We start from the raw sequence: 23,022 nt of genomic DNA, 5'->3' as shown, positions 1-23,022 counted from the left end.
GCCTTTCCAATAATGCCAGTGGGTTTTGGATCAGGCCTAAATTCCCTAATAGTTGCATTTTTGCTGTATTCAGTTACATTAACTAACCAAACAGCAGTACAAATGAAAACCACTCTAGTTTTTCCCTGGATTTACAGCTCCCAAAGACATTTTCAACTCTCCCAAAACATCATAATTTTCTCCCAGTTTTTCTTTGTTTTAAATAATTTTTAAAAACATGAAAGAGGTGTTAGAAAAAAAATCATTTTTACCCTTCCAGAGGAATCTTGAAACAAGCCTCTTTACTAAATCACAGATTTCTTAAGTTAAGGGGGACTGAAGGTGTTTGTGTATTAGATGAACAATAGCATTAATGAGAAAGCAACTGCTATGGTAACTACCTTTTAAAATGAGTACCAAGAGAATAGTGCAGGAAATTCACTAACTCTAGCATTTTAGCTAGGGATTTTAAGGTGAATTTTCACTCTCAAAGTTTTTTTTCTGTCATTTGTTTCATTATAATAAATCGTTAATTAAAGCTGCAAAAGCTCTTTTAATTGTTTGATAGCTCCCCAATATCAAGTCGTGTGCTTCTTGGTTGAGGTGCAGTTGTATATGTGGTATGAAGAAGGTTTTTGAACCAAAACAGTATGTTGTTCAGAAATTATTCAAGTCTAAATAATTCTGAGCAAACACATTCAAAAGAAAGACTTGAATGAGCACAAATCTGCAGCCGTTTTGGCAGTGCAAGCCCCAACAAGTGTTAGCTGCTGTATTCAGAGACAATGTATTCAGAGACAACTTTGGATTACTGACAAAGTCACACCCCTCTCTACAGAAACTCAGTTCTGAAGCAACCATTTGTGGAGCCATGGAATCTACATGTTCTGTATGCCATTATTTCTGAGAATCGGATCTTTCAGTCTTCCTCTTGCACACCCAGCCATGTATCATTTGGAGTTAATTGAGAACTAGGGACAAGATTCTTACCTGCATCTGATCTTCACTCAGTACTACTGCTCAGGAGAGGTCGGGTAAAGGTGGCTGTGAGCCATCTTTGTGGCCCCCAGGTTCTGGAGATGGCCAGGGAACAATCTTGTCCTTGGCATAAATTAGAACAGCCCAAAGGCTACTCCAACTTATCCAGCTTCCCACAGCTGCAAGAGGGCATTGTGGCTGATGCCCTGGTGATGCTCCCAAAGGACAATGCCAATAGCCGAGGTAGTTTGTCTTGAGTCCTTCCCATGAAATCATTTCCCAATAGATAGATGAGTAGAATGAGGACAACAACAGGAAAATATTGTATAAAAAGAAATATAATAGTTCTTGGCACAGGCACGATCACATTATGTAGAAGACAAAGGCTGAGGGCAGTACAGGCAATTCAAGGAATTCTTGACTGCTAGTGACCCTAGAGATAATAGCTACTTGTTTTATTTAGATTTTGGATATTTCCAACCACCCCAGTTTCCTCCATTGTTAGGTATTTGGGGCCCTTCCTCCTGTCAGAAAAAGTCTTTTGGAGAGAACATGAAGGAGAAGTTGGTTCTTGTTCATTACCAACCTCCCTCCCCACCCCCAACACACTGGCTCCCCAGAGCAGTTTTAAGGAGAGAGTGAGCTTCAGGGCCCTTTTTCTGTCTACTTTCCCCTCTCCCCCAGATGATAGCACTGGCTTTGTCAAAATGCTCCAGTCAGACAGCAGTGACAATATCTAATGTCTCATATTGAATTGGAATATGTTTTACTGTCCACTCAGGAAGAGAAAGACAATAATATTGTATGATTATTTTCATCACACAGACAAATGATAACCAATGTCAAAACTCCAGGGTTAATATTCATACTTCATATAATTTAGTTGTTTTGGCAAAATTACATAATAACTTTATGAATATTCATGAAGTACAATATATCATACATAACTAAACCTAAATTACAATTGACAATCTAAGTAAGCAAAGAACATTACTGAAGCAATAGCCTGGGTGGGGGAGGAGTTATTGCATGTGTTTGCTTCCTCATTAATTCACAAGATTCAATAACTTGTCCAGTGCTGGGCTATAAATCTTGGTTTAAGATTAAGAATGTGATATTCACAGAGGCTATTACTAGGTCAGCAAGATACACATGTAAACAAACAAATATCTCATGCTCTGTAATGCCCCTCTATCATTTACATCTTGGGAGACCTGTGGAGGCAGCACAGACTTCAGCATGGCATAACTACTCGAGTAAGTACCCAGGTTCCTGGGTGGACTTGTACAGCCTGTGCTAAAGCCAGTGCTGCAGTGGTTTCACTGCAAATAGTATTTGCTCTAGATATGTTAAAGCTAGCTTGGGTAAGTTTGCACATATTGCCATCACACTTCCCATTGCAGTGTGAGCGTACCCTTGATCAGAGCAGCCAGTGTCTTCCTCCAACTTCCACTGTTAGCCAGCCTGTGCCATTGTCATGTTTTCCTCTAGGACAAGCCAGAATGTGGATGTATGGCTTTTATTAGGGAAAAAAAGACTACAGTACTATACAGTAATATCACAACCTACTGCAGGGTTCTCCAGTGTTATCTTAGAAAACAATGCTTTTTATTGTTACAATAAGGTCTATGAAAGGTAAGCATTAGGAAGTTGTTGTGTGAAACTGCAGTATGATGTATTTTATAGCATGCAATATTTCTATTTAAATATAGGAAAATCTTACTTATTGCTAAAGAGAGAAATGATTTAGGAAAGGTAAAAATTGTTATCTAAGGAACAGAAAGAGGTTAAGGTTTATAATCCCTGAAACTGCAGAGCTTTGGCAACTGAATGTAGATTTTAACACACCTGATTCGTCACTGCCTTATTGTAGCTTTACACCAGTGTAAATCCACTGAAATCATCAACATTAAAATGGACACAAGTGAAAATAGCCTTTGAGGTGAAGTAACTTTGCAGTACTGGAAAATTTCTGCAGAGATGAAAAAAAATATGTAATTTGACCAACCATTTTATGCATGCAATTTTTTAAAGAAACCCATATCCATTGAAAGGACTAATGTATTTTCATATTTGACACTCTATGAAAATGTTCCATTATGCCTCATATTAACACAAGGAAATTTTACATTTGTATGTTCCTCAGAGCCACTGAAAACCTTTGGATTGTTAACTTTTTCATCAGGAAATATGGACAGCAGGAAGCTGAGATCCTCATTAAAATTCTGCTAGCTAACTCAAGATACATCATTAAAAATTTAAAATCCATCCTTTTCATCAAGTGTTTTTCCTTATATTAATTATCTAATCACAACAGACTCAATTGATTAATAGCCCTTGTAAAACGTGGTTCCAGCCTATTGGAAAAGGTCCTCTGGTTAGAAAATTTTTCATTTATACAGGAATTGCTGTAACAAGGTCTGTTTTTATTTAAAAGTTAGTAGAGGCTATAAAAAGGTGGGTGGGGGCAATGAAGCCCATACTATGTTGGAGAATAGCAAGAAAATCATAAAAATGAAGATTGCTTTCAACTTTCTAATTGCATGCAATATATTGCTGAGATTCCATGTACAATATATAACAGGAGTGAGCTCTATAATAGAATATAGCAGAATATTAACAATCTTGAAATCTCCAACAAGAGAAATAGTTTTGAATGCAATTTTTTTAGAATCTCTCCATCCGAATTATCAGGATATTGAAATAATAGTTATAAATAGATCTGTAAAATCAAGACTGGCATGGAGAAAGTGAATAAAGAAGTATTATTTACCCTGTTACATAACACAAGAGCCAGGGGCCATCCAATGAAATTAATAGGTAGCCAGTTTAAAACGAACATAAAGAAGTACTTCTTCACACAATGCACAGTCAACCTGTGGAACTCATTGCCAGGAGATGTTGTGAAGACCAAAAGTATAACTGAGTCCAAAAAAAATTAGAAATAAATTAATAGTGGAAAGGTTCATCAATGGCTATTAGCCAGGATGGTCAGGGACACAACCTCATGCTTTGTATGTCCCTAAGCCTCTGTTTACCAGAAGCTGGGACATAATGATAGGAGATGGCTTACTTGATAAATTAATCTGTTCTGTTCATTCCCTCTGAAGCATCTGGCACTGGCCACTATGAGAAGACAGGATATGGGACTAGATGGACAACTAGTCTGACATAGTATGGCCATTCTTCTGTTCAATTATTTTAAAAAGTAAACAAGCAAACATTTTTTAAAAATTCTTTCTAAAATAAATCTAAGATTCAGCAAAATCATTGTTGCTGAGCACAGCAATTTTTCATTTTTTCAATGTTCTATTGATTGCCATGTAGTTAATGAGGAGGCTACATATTTATTTTCATCATGAATAGTAAAGGAATAATTTTCAAAATATGGTCAATACCGCAGTCCCAGGAGCTGCTTCTGTTGCAATGGTGAAGCAACTGCAAGGCTTTAAGCAGTAGTGTTTCCTGCTAATATTTGATCAACTACATTAAAAACACAACCAACATATGCAGCTGCTTCATGTATTTCTTTTTCTACTTATGTATATTCAATCCTGATAAAATTTGTAAATGACACCAAAATGGGATGGGTGACACAACCATACTGCAGGGTAATCTAGAGATGACACCTCCACACAAATATGGACAATGCCATATTTTGTATTAGAAGCAAGGGCTCACAAAATTCATAATATAAATGTTGGTGCTGACTTTCAACAAGTGTTTTCCTAGCTGTATGAATAGACAATAAATTAATCTGTAATAACATGGAATGATTTTAAGTCAGTATGAAAAGTAACTATAACATCAAGAATAGGAATCTTTGCCAGACACTGGTCTTTTAGTTTTTAGAGAAATTAAATTATCATCCTAAATTCATAACACTCTATTAGAAACAGATTATGAAAGCTGTCCACATATGCCTTTTTTTATAATGGCAAGTAAATGTTTATCTCAGTTAAACAATATATCCTAGTGTCTTACTTAAAGAAACAATGAATCAATCTCCTATGGCATTTGTGATACACCTAGATCAGTTGCTCTTAATGTTGAACACAGAAACATGGGAAAAGTCTATAAAGTAACCAGGACTATCAATTTTGCTCATCTTGTTTATTTTCTGCTATCGGGTATGTATGGAGTAGCATCATAACTGAATGTTCAATAGCAGTTGGTGACTATTAGCTTTTTTAGGACTGGGCACTTAATTATAAAGTAGCTTCCACACATTTGCAAAATGAGGATATAACAAATATAAAGACCCTTAATGCTAGTTTTTCCCTCTAAAGCCTTTCATTTGCATATCTCTAGAGTTTGACCTGTTTTTAAGAATAATTTTTCTGTCTGTGAAAGGTGCCAGACTGACAGATGTCCTCTGTTTATTCTTCAGAAAGGTACAGTATGGCATCTCTGAAAGTTTCCTATAAACTGCCTCAATCAGTGTGTTTCATCTCTAATGTGTACAACTATTTCTAGTAGAATGAGGGAGTAGTTCAGTCTCCAGGCTTATTCAATTCTCTGCCTGTCTGATGAGTTTACAAGGTTTGCAGTTGGGATGTGGCTACATACCCACTAGTAACTGGACTTTGAACACAAATTTATTTCCTATAAACCAAAAAACATCTGCCAGATTATAACGACTTTAGGTCACTCCCACGCTATATTAGATATGAACTGGAGACCTACAGGTGAAAGTGATTCTATTTCTCCAGCCCCCTGTAGATTAAATTTTCTGTCAGTAACATTTGAGTGGCTTTTAAAACACCATCAACACAACAAAATCTTTTATTTTATATCACTTCCTTTTATTTTAATATGAGAAAACAAAAGTCAATGGAAACATTTTTATTAGGAGTTAATTTTTCAGTGTTCCGGCATATTTAGGAAAGTTTACCAGCATAAAATTCAAATGTAGTGTTTGGGAGTGAGTCAGTGACTTAATACAATGTATAGCTATGTGGTCATTTTTTATTGTTTGCTTGCTCTGTGAAATTTTAAAATAAGATACAAGATCTGAGAAATCTTTTTTACAGTATATTTTATAATATTATTTATAGAGAAAAGGAAAATATTGTTGCCTGAAATCATAATGTCCTGGGGGGCATAGCAACATGAAGTATTCATATATTACAGTGATAAGGAAATACTTTCTATTGCACCAGTAACTAGGGAAAATGTTAATCAACAACTATCAAAGTTAAACATTTTTTAAATTGTCCAGACTGGATAAATTACATTCAAGAGTGGTAAAACAATTGGCTAAGAAACTCTTTGAACCAATGTTATTGATACTTAACAAATGTTGGAACACTGGGTAAGTTGCAGAAGACTGGAAACAAAATCTAACATTGTGCCTGTCTGATCCTAGGCAAAATCATGGAAAGGCCGATACGGGATGCAATCAGTAAAGAATTAAAGCATGGTAGCATACAAAGTAAAAAAAAATGTAATGAGATTATGTAACTGTGTTAACATATTATGCTTAAACTTCTAAAAAAGCATTTGACATAGTCTCATGTGACATTTGGATACAAAATTAGCATAATACAAAGATCAATGTAGCCCTTATTAAATGGTTAAAAACTGGCTAATGAATAAATTAAGAAAAGTAATTGTAAATGAGGAATTATCATGCTAAGAGGGTGTCTCCGTGGGGTCCCTGTTTTTGGGCCAATGTTATTCAATATCTTTATGAGTTATCTGAATGAAGAGATAAAATCATTGCCAATAAAATTTGGAGAGGATAGCAAAATTAGTGGAGTTGTAAATAATGATGGGCACAGGACAATTATACAGACCAACCCGTATCACCTGGTTGGTGCTGGTTAGAAAAGAGCATATTTGTCCCATGGGAAATTCTGACTGTTGAAATTTTGTTTCATTCCAAATTCAGACAAAACCTTCAAACTTAGAATTTCCTGTGAAGACTATTTTGATTCAGGAATATACTATTGCTGCTGCCACCCATCCTAAGTCTCCCTGTACCTCAGTACTGCTCCTGGGAGGGAGGGCACAAATCTCTCAGGCTAATGACTGTGAGGGGTTGGGAGATTGTGGAGGGAACCCCTTGGGCTGACAATGGGAAAGGGTGGGGATGGAGGAAAGGAAACCCCAGGGAGGTGATAAGAAGCGATGGAGGGAGGGAATCTCCGAGAGTGACAATGGGATGGCAGTGTGGGAATTTGGGCATCCCACCATACTAGCTATTAGAGAGGTGGGGATTCTGGGCAATCCCCAACTTCCATACTCATTGCCAGGCAGAGTGCTAAGGACTGAAAGCTCTAGGAGCCACAGGTGCAAAGGAGCTGAGAGGCTGGAAGATGAGGCTCTCAGACTCTCAGATGCTGCGGATCCAGACTGGTGAACTGGAAAAAAAAACCAGGCATATTGCTAACAGAAACTGGCAAGCAAGACTCCACTGATAATTTGTCTGGTTTCCATCAGATTTTTGTCTCTGCAGAGCATTCAGATTTCAATGAACCAGCATTTTCCAATGGAAAAATGTTCTCTTAAAATTTTCCAACAATCTCTAATCACTTGGGAAGGTGGGTTCAGTTGAACAACGTCCTTTTTAATATAGCCAGTTGCAAGGTCGTACATCCAGGGACAAAGAATGTAGGTCACAGGTACAAGTTGGGAAACAGTATCCTGGAATGAAGTAATGCTGAAAAGGACTTAGGGTCATGGAAGACAACAAACTAAATGTGATTTCCCAGTGTGATGATGTAGCTAAGAGGATCCTTGGATGCATACATAGGGAGGTTGTATTACCTTTGTTTATTACATCAGTAAGATCAGTTCTGGAATATGTTGCTCAGTTCTGGTATCCACACTTCAGAAAGGATAATGAAAAATTGGAAAGGGTTCAGGAAAAAGAATGATTCCAGGGCTGGAAAACATGACTTATAGTATGTTAATCTCAATGTATTTAGTTTATCCAAGAGAAGGTTAAGAGGTGACTTGATCATGGTCTGCAAGTAACTGCATGGGGATGAGATTTCTGATAGTAGATGGTTCTTCAATCTAGCAGGAAACCGCTTAATGAGATCCAATAGTTGCAAGCTGAAGCTAAACAAACAGATTATAAATAGGGTGCACATTTTTAATAGTGAGAATAGTGAAGGTAATTAATGATTGGAACAAAATACCCATGGTGGATGCTCCATCCTTTGAGGTTTTAAATCAGGACTGGATATCTTTCTAAAAATTATGCTCAAACAGAAGTTAAGGGCTTGATGCAGAAGTTACTGAGTTATGTCCTTTGTTAGGAAGGAGATGAGACTAGATGATCTAGTGGTCCCTTCTGGTCGTAAAGTCTATGAATCGATGACATTATGTCCTCTAATTTGTGGCTGTGAAGGAGCACAGACACCAGTGAAGTGAAGAAGTTCTCTTGTGCAAGTGCTTGCAGGATTTGGGGAGCCCAAGTAGGAGGTATGCTTTGGGCACAAAGTCCATATATTCTCCCTGTCCCTCTCTGCACAGCAATGTCCAGTGAAGAGTGGGTCATGGGTGGTTTGGAAGAGGAGCAGAGATGGAACCAATGCAACGCATATCCACTATCCACAGTCACCCCCTTTGACATGGACATAAGGATGGTTGGAGCTACTGTACCCTCAGAGTATCACTGTTCCCATTCTCTGGCAGACTTAAGTTCTTGTGTTGACTTTCCTCGCACCATCAACCCATGCAGAACTTCCACCGAGCCTTGATACTCAGGGTTGATACAAAAGGAAATAATTGGTCCCTGTGACAGGGTGTCCTGGCCCCACACTGGAGTGGAAAGGGTTAAGGCAACACTCCTAGCAACAGAAACCACCTCCCCTCAACCCTGCTGGGCATGTTCCAACTTCTGCTGCAGTATAAAAGGGAGCAGCCTAGCTCAGTCTGGGCTGACCGCTGAGGAGGGAGGATGCACCTCGCTGGCTCCAGCCAAGGAGCAGCGACTATCCCAAACCAAGAGAGTGGGAGGAGTTGAGGCCCTGGCAGGCACCCAGACATCCACTGATGCCCTAGGGAACTTGCAGGTGCCTCAGGGAGCACCCAGGGACACCCTGACTCATCTACAGGAGTCACGGTAGGAAGCAGTCAAGGGAGGTACTAGTCAGTGCCCCTGCAGTAGTCAGCGTGTTGTGGGCAGACCCCACAGTGGACCCCAGATGACCTGTGCAGAGGACAGAACTCCCATCCAACTCTTCCCCCCCCTTCTTCGTATGTTACACCCAGGCTTGGCCAGCCCCAGGTAGTGCGTGTGTGAGTATGAAAGTGGGTTATGGCTTGGGGCACTACCACTTTCTTCCTTCCTTTGAGTGACGTGGGGAGTCCCTGCACTCACCACTGTTATTTTACTTTATTTTATTAATAACGCTTTAAAACGTAGACCCTTGGTGTGCTCCTTCATCTCCTCCCCTAATGATCCTGTGGCCTCAGCCTGATCACCTGATGCCTCAGGCAGATTGGTAACAGAAGTCTGTCACCATAGCCAGAAGAAAGGAAAGATTTTTAAGGAAAGAAAACAAATAAGGGGCTGCTAAGAGGGCAGAAATTTGTCACTAACCTAAATTAACCTAATATTTACAAGCTGATTCAATGAAAGGGCATTATGGAGCAGCAGGCGGACACTGCCCAATTCCATTTTGCTACCATGGGCAGTAAGAGGGAACTCAGAGGCAGTCAGGACCAGTCTATTCAATTCTATCATCAGGTGGAGGGGCACAAGGATATACAGGGCATAGCCAGGACCCCAATGAATGCTGCTGGCCAAAAGATTCTGAGGCCCAGATCCTCAAAGGAATTCAGGTGCCTAATTTTCATTGAAGTTAGTGAGAGGCCTCTAAAATTCCCTGAGCCTGAGTTCCTGTGCATAAGGCACATGCACACCAGTAGTGGGATCCACACAGACAAAACTTAAAGAACTCATCTGTCTATGAAATATATCAAAACAGCATTTTAGTTTTGCTAAACTGTAATTTCCTAGAATTAAAATAATGGTTCTCTCTGTGGCTCCCAGCAGAGCAATGAAGAAAGTTTATTCATTTTATCCATTTTAAAGGAAAGACATAGGAGGAGATTGACATGAAGTACTGACATTTTTTTTCCAGGTTCTGTAGCTTTTTCCTTTATGTCTGGGACTCCAAACAAGCAGGGATCATTCCGCTGTCTCCACTCAAAATGAAAGAAAAGTGAAAATAACTGAACATTACATCATTTGTTTCCAAGTATAAACCTGTAGTTATTGAAACATATTGTAAGTGTTCTTTTAACCTGTGATCACTTGTTTTTGTAAGCTACAAATTACTAAGGCCATAACTCTCTGGCATACGAGCTATACAAAGGAGCTGGAGTGTATCAGTGAATGTTAACTTACATTGTTTTGGTTATATAAAATTTATGATTGGCTTCTTTTCAACACAAAAAAAAAAGCCTTAGAGGAATAGGAGGCATCTCAATACCAATTAATTAAACTGATTTTCCTCTTCACTGCAATAACAGTTTTTACTTGAATGCAAAGACATACACTGGGAGTAATTTTCCAAAGCATACCGGTGACTTAGAAGCACAAGTCCCCTTGAATTTAATTCAAATCTGTGCTCTGAAGTGCTCCCAGGATAGACTTCTCTAGGCTTCCTTTCTTCTTGCTATTGAGCTAACCTTCTATCACCTCTCTTAGCACTTCTCTTTTTAAGCGTGTCTGTCATCAGGGTAATGAAGCATGTGATGCATCTACGGTTCTTGCTTAACTCAGTGTTTGTTGTGCCAATGAGATTTTCTGGGAATTTTTTTTTGTTAGCATTACAGTATACAAAATGCAAGCTCACAGACATATCAGATTTAAATGAACACATCCTTAACACTGGATGCTATCCAGTGTGCCATTTTCACTACAGTAATGTAAAGCACAGGCAGCGGGTGGTGACCAGGGTTCCTAAAGATCCTTTAGCTCTCAGAGATCATCCCCCAGAGAATGGGCAGAGGGAGGAGGCTAACCTGCATACAGAAAATTCTCATTAGGGCACATCCCAGAGGGCCATTGGAGCAGACCTGCAGCTGTTTAGACTGAAAGAGGGACCACACATGAACCTGAATGGACATGAAACATGACAAGTCAACACTATTCCCAGGCGTACTGAGGTGTTGTGATACTGATTCTTGAAATGCCTAACTTTTAAGCACCTAGAAATCACAGGAACAACTCTAGAGATTTGCAAAGCCTGAGTGAGGCACCTAGGATCCCTATACAAGGATGATGAGAGACAGACACCTTAGACTGTGCTTCACAGAAGCCAGGATGCTAGGCAGGGAGCTGCCTCAGCTAGCCAATGGGAAATACTGACAAGAGGGCTGTGCGCACCCTTCTCACAGAGACGGCTCTTAAATCTGGGCTGCAGAGAGGTACCTATCTCTATTAATGATCTACAGAGGGGAATCGCTTTCCTGGAATCAGGTAGATTAAGCGCCTAAGCTGCTTCCCATCAGAATGAGTTAGGCAGGCAATTAACTCCACACACAACAGCCAGAGGAAGAAAAGGAGCAGCCCACCTTATAACTTTTAGACCAATAGTTAGAGCACTCACCTGGGAGGTGGGAAACCTAGTTTCAATTCCCTCCTCTGCCAGAGGAGGAGAGTGGGTTTGAACAGGGGGTTTCCCATCTCCCAAGAGAGGATGGTAACCCCTGAGTTTTGGATATTCTGTTGGGGAGGGGGTTCCCGCTGTCTCTCCTGTGGAAGCTGTTCCAGTTTGGCTAACTAGCAGGATCCTGGATCTCCCATGTCCCAGGTGAGGACCCTAACCACCAGGCACTAGAGTTACTCTCATTTGCTCTCTCTCTCTGTTTCTGACCCAATAACTCTAAGAAACTATACACAATGGAACAGCTTAGACTACTTAAAGAGTCATTGGGCCAGAGACAGAGAGAGAGAGAAAATGACTCTGTAGCCTGCTTATTAGGGCTCCCACCTCAGCGATGGGAAACCTAGGGTCCAGTCCTCCTGCTTCAATCATTCTTTAATTAGTTAGCCAAACTGGAACAACAGGAGAGAAGGAGGGAACCACCCCTCCTGCCCCACAGAATATCACATACTCACTCCTTACAGCACTCTCCTGAGAGGTGGGAGATTCCTGTTCAAATCCATTCTTCCCCTCTGCCTGAGGGGCAAAATCGAACCCAGGTCTCCTACATCCCATATGAGTGCTCTACCTACTGGGCTAACAGGTATAAGTAGGGAGAGGGCACCACAATTGTCCCCTCCAGCCAGATTTTGAATGGGGCCCAATCCCGGTAGGCAGTCTCTGAGTATGCCCACAGGATCAGACCCACACCCGAGTTGAGCAGATGAATGCCAGTCTTCCCTGGTCCGTGAATCAATCTGGGGCTCAGGCAAGAGATAGGCATCTGGACACCTAGAGTGAGGCAGCAGTGTGCATGCCCAGAAACTGAAACCTCAGGAACTTTTACTCTGAAAATTTAGATGGTAAGTCAGCTTGGGTAACGACAGGCTTTGATGAGAGTTCTCTGAATTGCAGTGGAGTCAACACTGGGATTTAGGCATCTAAACCCACGCTAAGGGTATGTCTAGACTTCAGTGTAAGACCAGGATTAGTGGGACTTGAGTCAGCTGACACATTGTTAGGGAAACCTGGGCTTGAACGTCTACATTGTATTTTAACCCTAGGTTAAGAATTTTCTGACTTGTGCTCGAATGTAGGGCTCTGGTGTCAACACTGCAGTCTGCAGACCTGATTCAAAGTAACCACATCCCAGAGTCCCTAATGCTGCCCCATCCTGAAATGTAGCCACAGGAACATAGTGGGAAACCATGTAGCCACAGGAACACCATGGGAAAACTTTACTGCCCACCCTGCACTTTACTTGGAAGCAGCTCACTTTGCAAAAGGCTTGATCAGTTCAAAATCCATTGCAAACTCTGGAGGCTTCTGTGCTACTGTGTTTGCAGATTGGTGATCAGAACAGAATGGATTAACGCTGACCTGAGTTGCTGCCATTTGCCAAGATGGGGAAGGGAAGGGACGCTTCCATTTTCAATAGTGTAGATTGCAGGTTGTTGGGACAGAGAGACTAAGGAAATTGTCCCATGGAATTGGTGGGATTGTTCCAGATGACTTCCAGACCTGAGTCAAGTGGGGCTGTGGCTACACAGCAAAGCAATAGGGCTCAGACCTTAGGTCTCAGCTAGACTTGAGCTCAGACCCTCCGGCCCTGCAGGGTCTTGGGACCCTGGGTCTGAACCCTGGGTTAGCCCAATTGCAGTGTAGATGCAAGATGGGTTAGCCTTGAGCCCGGGATCAAACACAAGCTTACATTGCAGTGTGGGTGCCCTTAGGCATCTAAATCTCTTTGTGAATCTGGACCTCTCTTTGTGACAAATATCCCTGCTCTATTCATCAAACTAACAAAATCTTCCTGCAGCTAGTATTACAAGCGTCCTGTCCTCCTCTCCCCAGGGGCTGAATGCAGCTTTTGTGAACCTGTGACATATGTCCCAGTCCCTATCCCAGCTGATGAGCCCCCTCCAGTGATAAATCCCCAACCTGCCTCCTAACTGAATAAACCAAATCTGACCCCTCAGCAACAGTGTTAACATCTGTCAAAACCCTCAACTCCCAGATAGTACACAAGCTAAAGCAGTCTGTATATGGATCATCTGCTCATACTTTGCACTGGGTCCCACAAAAGGTAGGGCCAAACCAGAGGAGCACCTCCTAAAAATTGCCAGGAAAGCATAACAAATTGGATTTTTCAGAATGCAGCAATTAGCCATTATTAAAATGTTCTACTTGAAAACAAAAGCAGCTATCTAGCGAAGTTCTTTTTTTTTTTTTTTTTTTTCCATAAATGAGTTTCTAGCCCTTCTGGCATAATTCCCTAGTTTTCTTGAAAAGCTGTTTATTTGGTGGTGTTTTCATTTGTTGCAACAATTAACACATATATTTGAACTATTTCTCCTTAATGATCTCTAACTCTGAAGCTTTCAATGCTATTAAGTGCTGAAAATTCATCTGTTTTATTAATGCTCTCCAGAGTTAGATAATCCCAGTGATCCTCCCTCCTAAAACTGCTCTTGAACAGCTAACCTGATGAATTTCAAACAATGAAGGAGCCAACACCTCAGCTAAGCTCCTGGTAGATGTGGTGTTTAAAATTCAAGAATTAGCATTGCACATTTGCCAATGTCTTTACATAAGATTCTAATACTGAAATGAAAGACTGAGAACTCTGTGCTCGTGTGTCTCTGAGACAAACAAGAGAGACTCAAAATAAAGCACAGTAAATTTAATGTCTTTTTCATTTCTGACTTATATAATTCTATCATGCACATTCCGGGGGACAGACAGAACCATTCTTTTTTGTCTCTTTCAGATGGGATACTATACACTGTTTACCAAATTAAAAAGATCGCATTTTTGATTCCTATCCAAGTGCATTTTAAAAAGATTGGTACTTAAATACACTTGCTAGTTAGCTCAATTTTAACTACAGTAACAAAGGTTTTGTTTTTTAAACCGGATACACAACACTCATTGTTTGTATCCTCAGTGCCCATGATTATTGCCGTTGTGCATGATATGTACTATAGCAGGGGTGGCCAAACTGTGGCCTGCAAGCCACATGGAGCTATTTTACAGTTAAAGTGTGGCTCATAGAGCCCTCATACCCTCCCCCCATTTTTTGCCTACCAGACTGTGTGTGGAGGAACCTGGGGCTTCTGCCCTGCAGTGGAGTGGTGGGGCTAGGAGCTTCTGCCAGAGACGACTGGGGCCTTCTGAGAGTGTGTGTGTGTGGAGAACTAATTTAAAGGTTCCCCAAACAGCTCAAGTCAAGCCCCCCCAGGCACACACCCCCTCTTACCTTCAGTGGCCCCTCCCTGCAGCTCCCAGCTGTTTGCCACTGCCTCTTCCCAGGGCCGCAGCTCCCAAGCTTGCTGGGTCCAACGGCTGTCATGAAGGGAGGGGGCCTGGTGGCACCTTTGACCAAGCAGGACCGACAAATCCCAGAAAAAATCTGAGAGGGGGGGCATGTGGGTCACGAGCAGGCTCCTCCCAAGGGGCTGGAGTTCCAAGATACATCCCTCCCTGCATGGCAGAAGCCCCTATCCCCACCATCCCCCTGGGAGGCTGAATCCCCAAGCCTGGCAGGCATCTCCCATGGGGCTGAAGCATTGAGCCCCAGCAGGTGCCTCTCATGGGGCTGTAGCCCTGAGACCCCCATCTCCACAGGCTGAAGCCCCAAGACCTGCTTCCTCATAGGGTTAAGGCCCTGAGCCCTGTCAGGCGCCTCTCCCTGAGCCTCTCCAGATGTGACCTGGGCCTCGAACTTCTGAAGATTATCATAACCGGCTTGGAGGATCCGTACGTTTGGCCACCCCTGTTTTATAGTATCACCCCATATCAAATTCCTACATATATACACTATAACAAGTACAGTTGCAATACTAGCTAACAATTTTTTAAAATTCTATATTATTATAGGTGGGACTTACAACACTCTCTATTCTTAAAACCATTGTGAGATCCTGTTTTCAGTTACTAACAACTTTGCCAAATTTTAATAGTTTGGGCTGAAATTTTCCATACTGTCTGTCTGCCTCAGGCTGATTATTATTATTTATTTTTATTTACTTTTTTAAAATTTCAACCAAAATGATTCAGATTGGGAGGTTGCAAATCAAGCACTCAAATGTTAAGAAATATCAGAATTAAGATTGTTTGTGCTATCTCACTCTGTCACTATTGACCTTATGAGTTATAATGCAAACTTCAATTACACCGTCACATCCTATTTCTGCACAGGACCCTTGCAACATTCATTACACCTGCTTGGTGAATGAATCAGGGTAGTTTAGTGAAGACTGTTGTCTATAGGACCCTTGCTTCATTTGTTGCAAAAGTTGGACGGTGTATAGTGAATGAGACAGGGGATTCCAAGAAGAGGAAGGACAGTGTCATGTTTAAGACACTAGAATACTGTCCAGGAGAATTAGATTCTATCCCAGCCTCTGTCACAGAGTTGCTGTATAATGCTGGGCAAGTCACTTAAACCAAACTTTTCACAAGTGGTCACTAAATGTGTCTTCCTCATTTTCTGAGTGCTGGACTTGAGAGATTGGAGTCTCATATGGAGGAGAGCTGAGCTCTCATAATTGCAACTGAAGTAAATGAGAGCTGTGCTTTGAATATATGAAGTACTATATAATGCTATGTACTCTGAAAAATTACATCCTAGGTGTTGCAGATTCAGTACCCTAAATTAGTGGATACTTTTGACCTTAATCTCTCTGTGCCTCAGTTTTCCAACTGTAAAATGGCAATAATAATACCCACTCATTTCAGAGGGGTGTTGTGAAAATAAAAGCCCTTGTTTGTGAAACACACAAATACTATAGTGATGAGTGCCACAGAAATAACCAATAGGGAATTAATAAATCTGTCTTTAGAGCATGCTTTGAATTGTGTGCAGAAAATAAGGCATTGAACCATGCATTGAACAACAATGAGAAAACAAAATATTGAATAGCTGCTGATCAAGTAAGCATCATCCATTCTGTATACTGAATGAGGCAAGAGTCCTGTGGAAAAAACATTATGTGATCATGTATTTAAAGACTGCATCATAATGCATGCGCACAAGGGGGTCAAATTAGGGTTGTACAGGCAATCTTAATGCTAGCATTTGGTACCTTTTGAGTGCTTGACTTTGCAACCTTAATAATGTTCTTTTAATTAGTTTGTGTGTGTGTAATAATCAGTATGCCTTCTAACCTTTTTAATGTCTGAGTGCTGCCTTTGTTCAAAAGGAGTAAATAACTGTAATAATAACATACAGAGCTACTCCTTTTATAAGTGCAGCACTGCTTACATGCTATACAGACTGCTCTGTTTGACTTGGCAGATTTAACTGAGACATGCCACCTAGTATGTGGTATGCCTCGGTCCATAACTGCAGAGTGTGATGTGCATTACAGTTCTCATAAAAGCATCTCTTAAAATTCTGCAGTGCTGAGTCCAAATATGGTTCCCATTCAGTTTTGTCCTCTCGTGTGATTTTGTGAAATAATAAATTCTGCATTGACTTACCCCTGTAATTCAATTCCGTTGAATTCAGTTGAATATTAGATAATATAAATCAGCACAGAATTTGGCCTAAAGCTCCCAAGACATAGTAACAAACCCATATGATATCCTTGTGTTTCTTTGGATCACTGAACTAGCTGAAATATATGTAAAAATCACATTTATGCAGCCAGTTACTTATTAATTAGGTATCAGAGGAGGCTTTTATGTGTTGTTTATTCCAGAAAGTAAAAGGCATATCTGGCACCGTTGAAAGCTGACTGACAGGTTGGTGGCAGAGTATGCCAATAACAGGTACATGAGACCAAAAAAATCTGGCCATTTGGGCAGAGTAGGTGAAAAACTCTCACTGACTTCCATAGGACTCCGATCTCACCTATTTTTAGAGTATTCCACTATAGTTTTGAGCAGAGGCTGCTGCTAAGTCCACAGACATGTTCTATTTTTTCCCCTTTTGTTTCTATGCATGTACTAATCAGATTAGAATTAAGTACAATGTGCCAAATCCATCCCTAGTGTGATTCCACTGAAGTAAATGGAGGTACACTAGAAATGTATTTAGGATATTGTATTTTGACTACCACAACAAAATAACAGAGGGATAAAGAAAATTAAAAGAACACAGGCCAGATTTCAACATGTTTCATTTGTATGGAAGGAAAAAGCTCTCACTCTAATCTATATCTGTATCTATATCTATATCTATAGATATTGTCTATGATCACAATTAATAAATCAACATTTACCGCAGTGGTGTCTGAGATAGTATAGCTATTTCCTATTCTAAATGTGGTAAGGGTGGGTATTTGTGGAATTTTATTAATAACAACTGTATATATGTTCATGATTATACATAGCAATATATACTGATATACATGATCTATGGGCAAAGAGGAAAAGGAAGGCAGAGATCACATTGAGGATATGTCTATGCTTGGAGAGGGGTGTGTGATTCCCCACTTGAATAGACATACTTGTGTTAGCTCTCATTGAGCTAGCTCATGAAAAATAGTAGTGTAGCACAGGTGGTGATGACCAGCCGTATAGGCTAGCCACGCTGAGTACAAACCTGCCCAGGCACTGTGGGTACATACTCAGGGTGGCAAGCCCATGCCACTGCCTATGCTACTGTGTCTACACAACTACTTTTAGCTCTAGCTGAAAGAGAATATTATAAGTATCTCTGCTCAAACTGGGAATCACAGCCCCAGCTCCAACCATAGACAGAGCCTCAATTAGAGTAGACAAAGCTGGATCATACAGTAAGAGGCCAAGTTCTCAAGAAGGATAATAGTATAGGCAGGCATTGAGTGGGTTATGAAAGAATGAAGAACAGAATGCACCAGGGAAATACACTGAAATTCTAGGTACTGAAGCTCCAAAGATTAGAATACAAAGGTGAGAACAGTAAGACGTTTCCATTCAATGCTTTATATTCTCTTTTCTTAGCTGCACATTATTAATCACCCTTTTCTGCTTTCAGCATCATATTCTTCTTTATTCTCTTTTGCCTGCCTATCCCTTTTTACACTTCAACTTGCATCTCTGCTTTTCCTCACATATTTCTTTTTCAATCTCCTTCCCCTGCCTCACTTATAGTGAAGCAACTCCCATATCCTCTCCCCACTGTTTATTAATCCGATATAGTTTATAGATAAGGCTCCTACTCTGAAGTAAAAACATTTTGGAAAGAAGAGAGATTTGCTAGGAATTATTAGATAATGGCAATCCTTCTCCCTTGACCTATTTTTTAAGTAGTTTTTAGTCTCTGTAACCCCATAGCATCAGTTTTGCATAGGCACAAGTTTATTTCCAAATAAGAATGGCAGGGAATTGACTGGAGATGAGGGGAATGCTAGTACTGTACCAGATTGTGATACCCTTCCTCATACTGAGTGCTATCTTATATGATGAGTACTTTCATTGAATGAATGAGTTTTTTCATGGCATAAAATGCTATTCAATATGAATGATGTAACATAATCTGAGCCATTGTGAATATAATCATGATAAGTGCTACTCCCCTGAAATGTTCAGTTTTAAGCTATTTTTAAAAATAGCCTGGGGAATTTAACAAACAAAACAAAACAAAATTTAAAAAATCCAAATGTAAGTCCAGTTGGTAGCAAATACTGAAGATAACATCTGCTGCCTTACCAACATGGTAACTATGTAGTCATCACAATGGAGTGGTAATAGATTGTGATGCTACAGCCACATTTTCAAAATGTATTTTAAAGAAACTCAGCACTCAGAGAACACTCTTATATAGGAAAGTACGAACTAATATCCCCAATGGAGGTTAAACAAGAAACAGCATAATGTCATGTGTCTGACAAAGTAGGTATTCACCCACGAAAGCTCATGCTCCAATACGTCTGTTAGTCTATAAGATGCCACAGGACTCTTTGTTGCTTTTAGCATAGTACAGTTATCAGTGTCCATACACCACAAATGGGGGAAAAGGTGAAAGTATGTTTGGAAAACTGTGACCATAATTCATCAATTTGTTTTGTGAATGTTTTAAAGTTCTCAAAATATTGCAATGTGATGATGATGATGATGAAGACGATGAAGATGAAATGCTTTTTCACAGATCTGTCAGTGAAGCACACAGCCAGCTTGCAATTTATGATTTTATATTTGAGGTTTAGGCATGCAGTTCTGTAGGTATTCAGGTGAAATTCTGGCCCTATTGAAGTCAATGGGTCCAGAATTTCACCCAACATTTATGGTAATATACTTTGCATTTATACAGAACTTTTCACATGAAAAACCAAATAATTTTGGGATCCTGGCTTTGCAAATTGGGCCTTTTTATTAACTAGTGAAGGCTCAAATGAAAACTATGAGAAAGGTAGGTATTGTCACAATTTCTCAATAGAGACAATATTTTCTAATGGTCAGAATGTGTGATAGGTGATGTAGGTTAAAACTTTGGTTATGACACTGACTTGCTGTGTGACCATGGTCAAATCACTTAATGTCTTTTGTGCCTTAATTTGCATGTCAGATCCTCAGTTGGCATAAACTGACAAGCTCCTCCGAAGTGGAGGATCTGGTGTCCTGTCTGTAAAACAGTCTTCCTCATAGCTGTGCTATGAGACAGAAATAGAAAATGTCTGTATAGTGCATTCACTTTGAAAATGTGAATATATAATTTACTATAGTACTATTTAATTGCTAAGAATTATGATTATTTGAACACTGAAAGTGAAATGTGTATACTCTGACTGGCTGCTTTTTTCTTTTGAATTAACCGGGGTTCCAATGGTGAAGCAGGCAGGCTGAGGCACCAGGATTCATGGGAAGATGGAGAAGTAGCATGATTAATATTTTTTAAAAATCACATAACCAAGGCAATATGTGCCTAACACCACCTTAAACTATTTGATTTTCTCTCTCTCTCTCCTGCATGGTTTGTCTGCCTAGACTAAGCTTTTTGGGGAACAAGGATCATATCTCTGTCCTGGGAGGAGCCTAACATATTTTGGGGCACAAGGTAAATGACACAATAATAATGATAAACTAATAGATGTGTAAATTGAGGCTTAGGAAGGTTAAGTAACTTGCCATTGGTCACACTGTCAGAGGCAGTGCAAATAAGAGAAATCTGGTGTCTGAACTCTGTCAGCTATTCTGACCATTAAACCAGGTGAAGATTTCATTTTTAAGCAGGGGCGTGCACATGAATAAAAATTTGACAGCTTTAGAGGGGCACATTCTATGCCCTTGCCACAGCCCAGGGGCCAGAGAAGCTGTCAGCTCCTCTCACGGCCCAGGGCTGGAGTAGCTCGCTTTCCCCTCACAGCCCCAGGGCTGGAGAAGCTCACTCTCCCCCTGGGCCCAGAGGAGCTTGCTCTGTGATCCCACCATGGCTCCAGAGCTAGAGGAGCTCTGTGCCCTGTCAATTACTGTGGGGCCTATGCTCCTGCTCGTCCCCCTTGTGCACACACCTGTGCTTAAATACAAGAAACAGTGCAGTTTCATTCTAGATTTTTAAAACATCCCATAGAAACAATATGAGGTAGAGAAAAGGAAGTAATGGGCAAAGTTCTAGTGTGCACAAGACAATGGAAGGAAATTTTAAGGGCCTAAAGTTCAAAAGCAGCTTCTCGGTTCAGGTGCCTAAGATGCCTCAAAGCGGGTATCCCAAAATGAGGCCCACACTTTTGAAAATTTGGCAGCAAAATGCTTCAGGTGATATATATTTTAAAAATATGTATTCTATAGGTCCTTCAAAGCTGGAGCACCTAAGAAACACATTCAATCAAAGCCATTCATTCACAAAATATGTAAATATATAATATTACAAAGGTGCATGTATCCATGGCACCATCCTCCAGTGACAAGTCACTGTCATTAATTCATTCAGCTATGGATTGCCAATTGAATGGAAACAATGTTTGATCACAGGAAATTCCATTTCTACAGCCAGCGAAAAGATGGCAATTTCCATGTCACCCCCCCTGTTTAGAGCAGTCATTTCAGATATACTTTCAATCAATATTACCCTTTCCTAAACTGTTGAAACATTTGAAAATATAAAAAGCACTTAGGTATATCAGCCCTGCCCCTTTCAATACATTTAGATGACCGATTTATAGCTTCATTAATTCAAATATCGCATGCAAATGTATTGATTGAAAATGTTTCCCTGCTCATTCACACTTTTGTGACTTGTCTCCTAATTCTGTAATCATCCAAAGCTGAATTTTGAATTCAGTGGGAGGTTTTGCCTGTGGAATTGGGTCTAGTCACTCACTGACTGGAAATACATTGTTCTTAGTGGCTATCAAGGGTTGATTGTGCTATTTAGCTGCAGGTCATTGCAAGGTACTGCATGGCCCAGAAGTATAGAATCATAGAATCATAGAAGATTAGGGTTGGAAGAGACCTCAGGAGGTCATCTAGTCCAACCCCCTGCTCAAAGAAGGACCAACCCCAACTAAATCCTCCCAGCTAAGGCTTTGTCAAGCTGTGCCTTAAAAACCTCTAAAGATGGAGATTCCACCACCTCCCTAGGTAATCCATTGCAGTGCTTCATCACCCTCTTAGTGAAATAATTTTTCCTAATATCTAACCTAGACCTCCCCCACTGCAAATTGAGACCATTGCTCCTTGTTCTGTCATCTGCCAGCACTGAGAATACCCTAGCTCCATCCTCCTTGGAACCTCTTTTCAGGTAGTTGAAGACTGCTATAAAATCCCCCCTCTTCTCTTCTGCACACAAAATAAGCCCAGATCCCTCAGCATCTCTTCATAAGTCATGTGCCCCAGCCTCCTAATCATTTTCGCTGCCCTCCACTGGACTCTCTCCAATTTGTCCACATCCTTTCTGTAGTGGGGGCCCCAAAACTGGACACAATACTCCAGATGTGGCTTCACCAGTGCCTAATAGAGAGGAATAATCACTTCCTTCGATCTGCTGGCAATGCTCCTTCTAATGCAGCCCAATATGCTGCTAGCCTTCTTCACAACAAGGGCACATTTTTGACTCATATCCAGCTTCTTCTCCACTGTAATCCCCAGGTCATTTTCCGCAGAACTGCCACTTAGCCAGTCAGTTCCTAGCCTGTAGCAGTGCATGGAATCTTCTGTCCTAAGTGCAGAACTCTGCACTTGTCCTTGTTGAACCTAATCAGATTTCTTTTGGCCCAATCCTCCAGTTTTTCTTGGTCACTCTGGACCCTATTCCTCATGACCCCAGCTTTGTGTCATCTGCAACCATGCTGAGGGTGCAATCCATCCCATCATCCAGATCATTAATGAAGATGTTGAACAAAACATCTATAGGGGACGCTTAATGTCTCCTAGAGCTCCTGGGTGCAGAGAGGCTGCATTGCAGCTGATACATCCCTCTTTGTGTTGCATGTTGCTCCCCCATGTACAGCTGGACAGCTCTCCAGGCTGGTGTGCAATGGAAGGGAAGCTATGATCCCACTTCCTCTCACCTCTACTCCTGAGAGCACAG

This window comes from Gopherus flavomarginatus, chromosome 4 (genome assembly GCF_025201925.1).
Source record: "Gopherus flavomarginatus isolate rGopFla2 chromosome 4, rGopFla2.mat.asm, whole genome shotgun sequence".
Classification (NCBI taxonomy): Eukaryota; Metazoa; Chordata; order Testudines; family Testudinidae; genus Gopherus; species Gopherus flavomarginatus.
Note: the sequence above shows the minus strand (reverse complement) of the source record.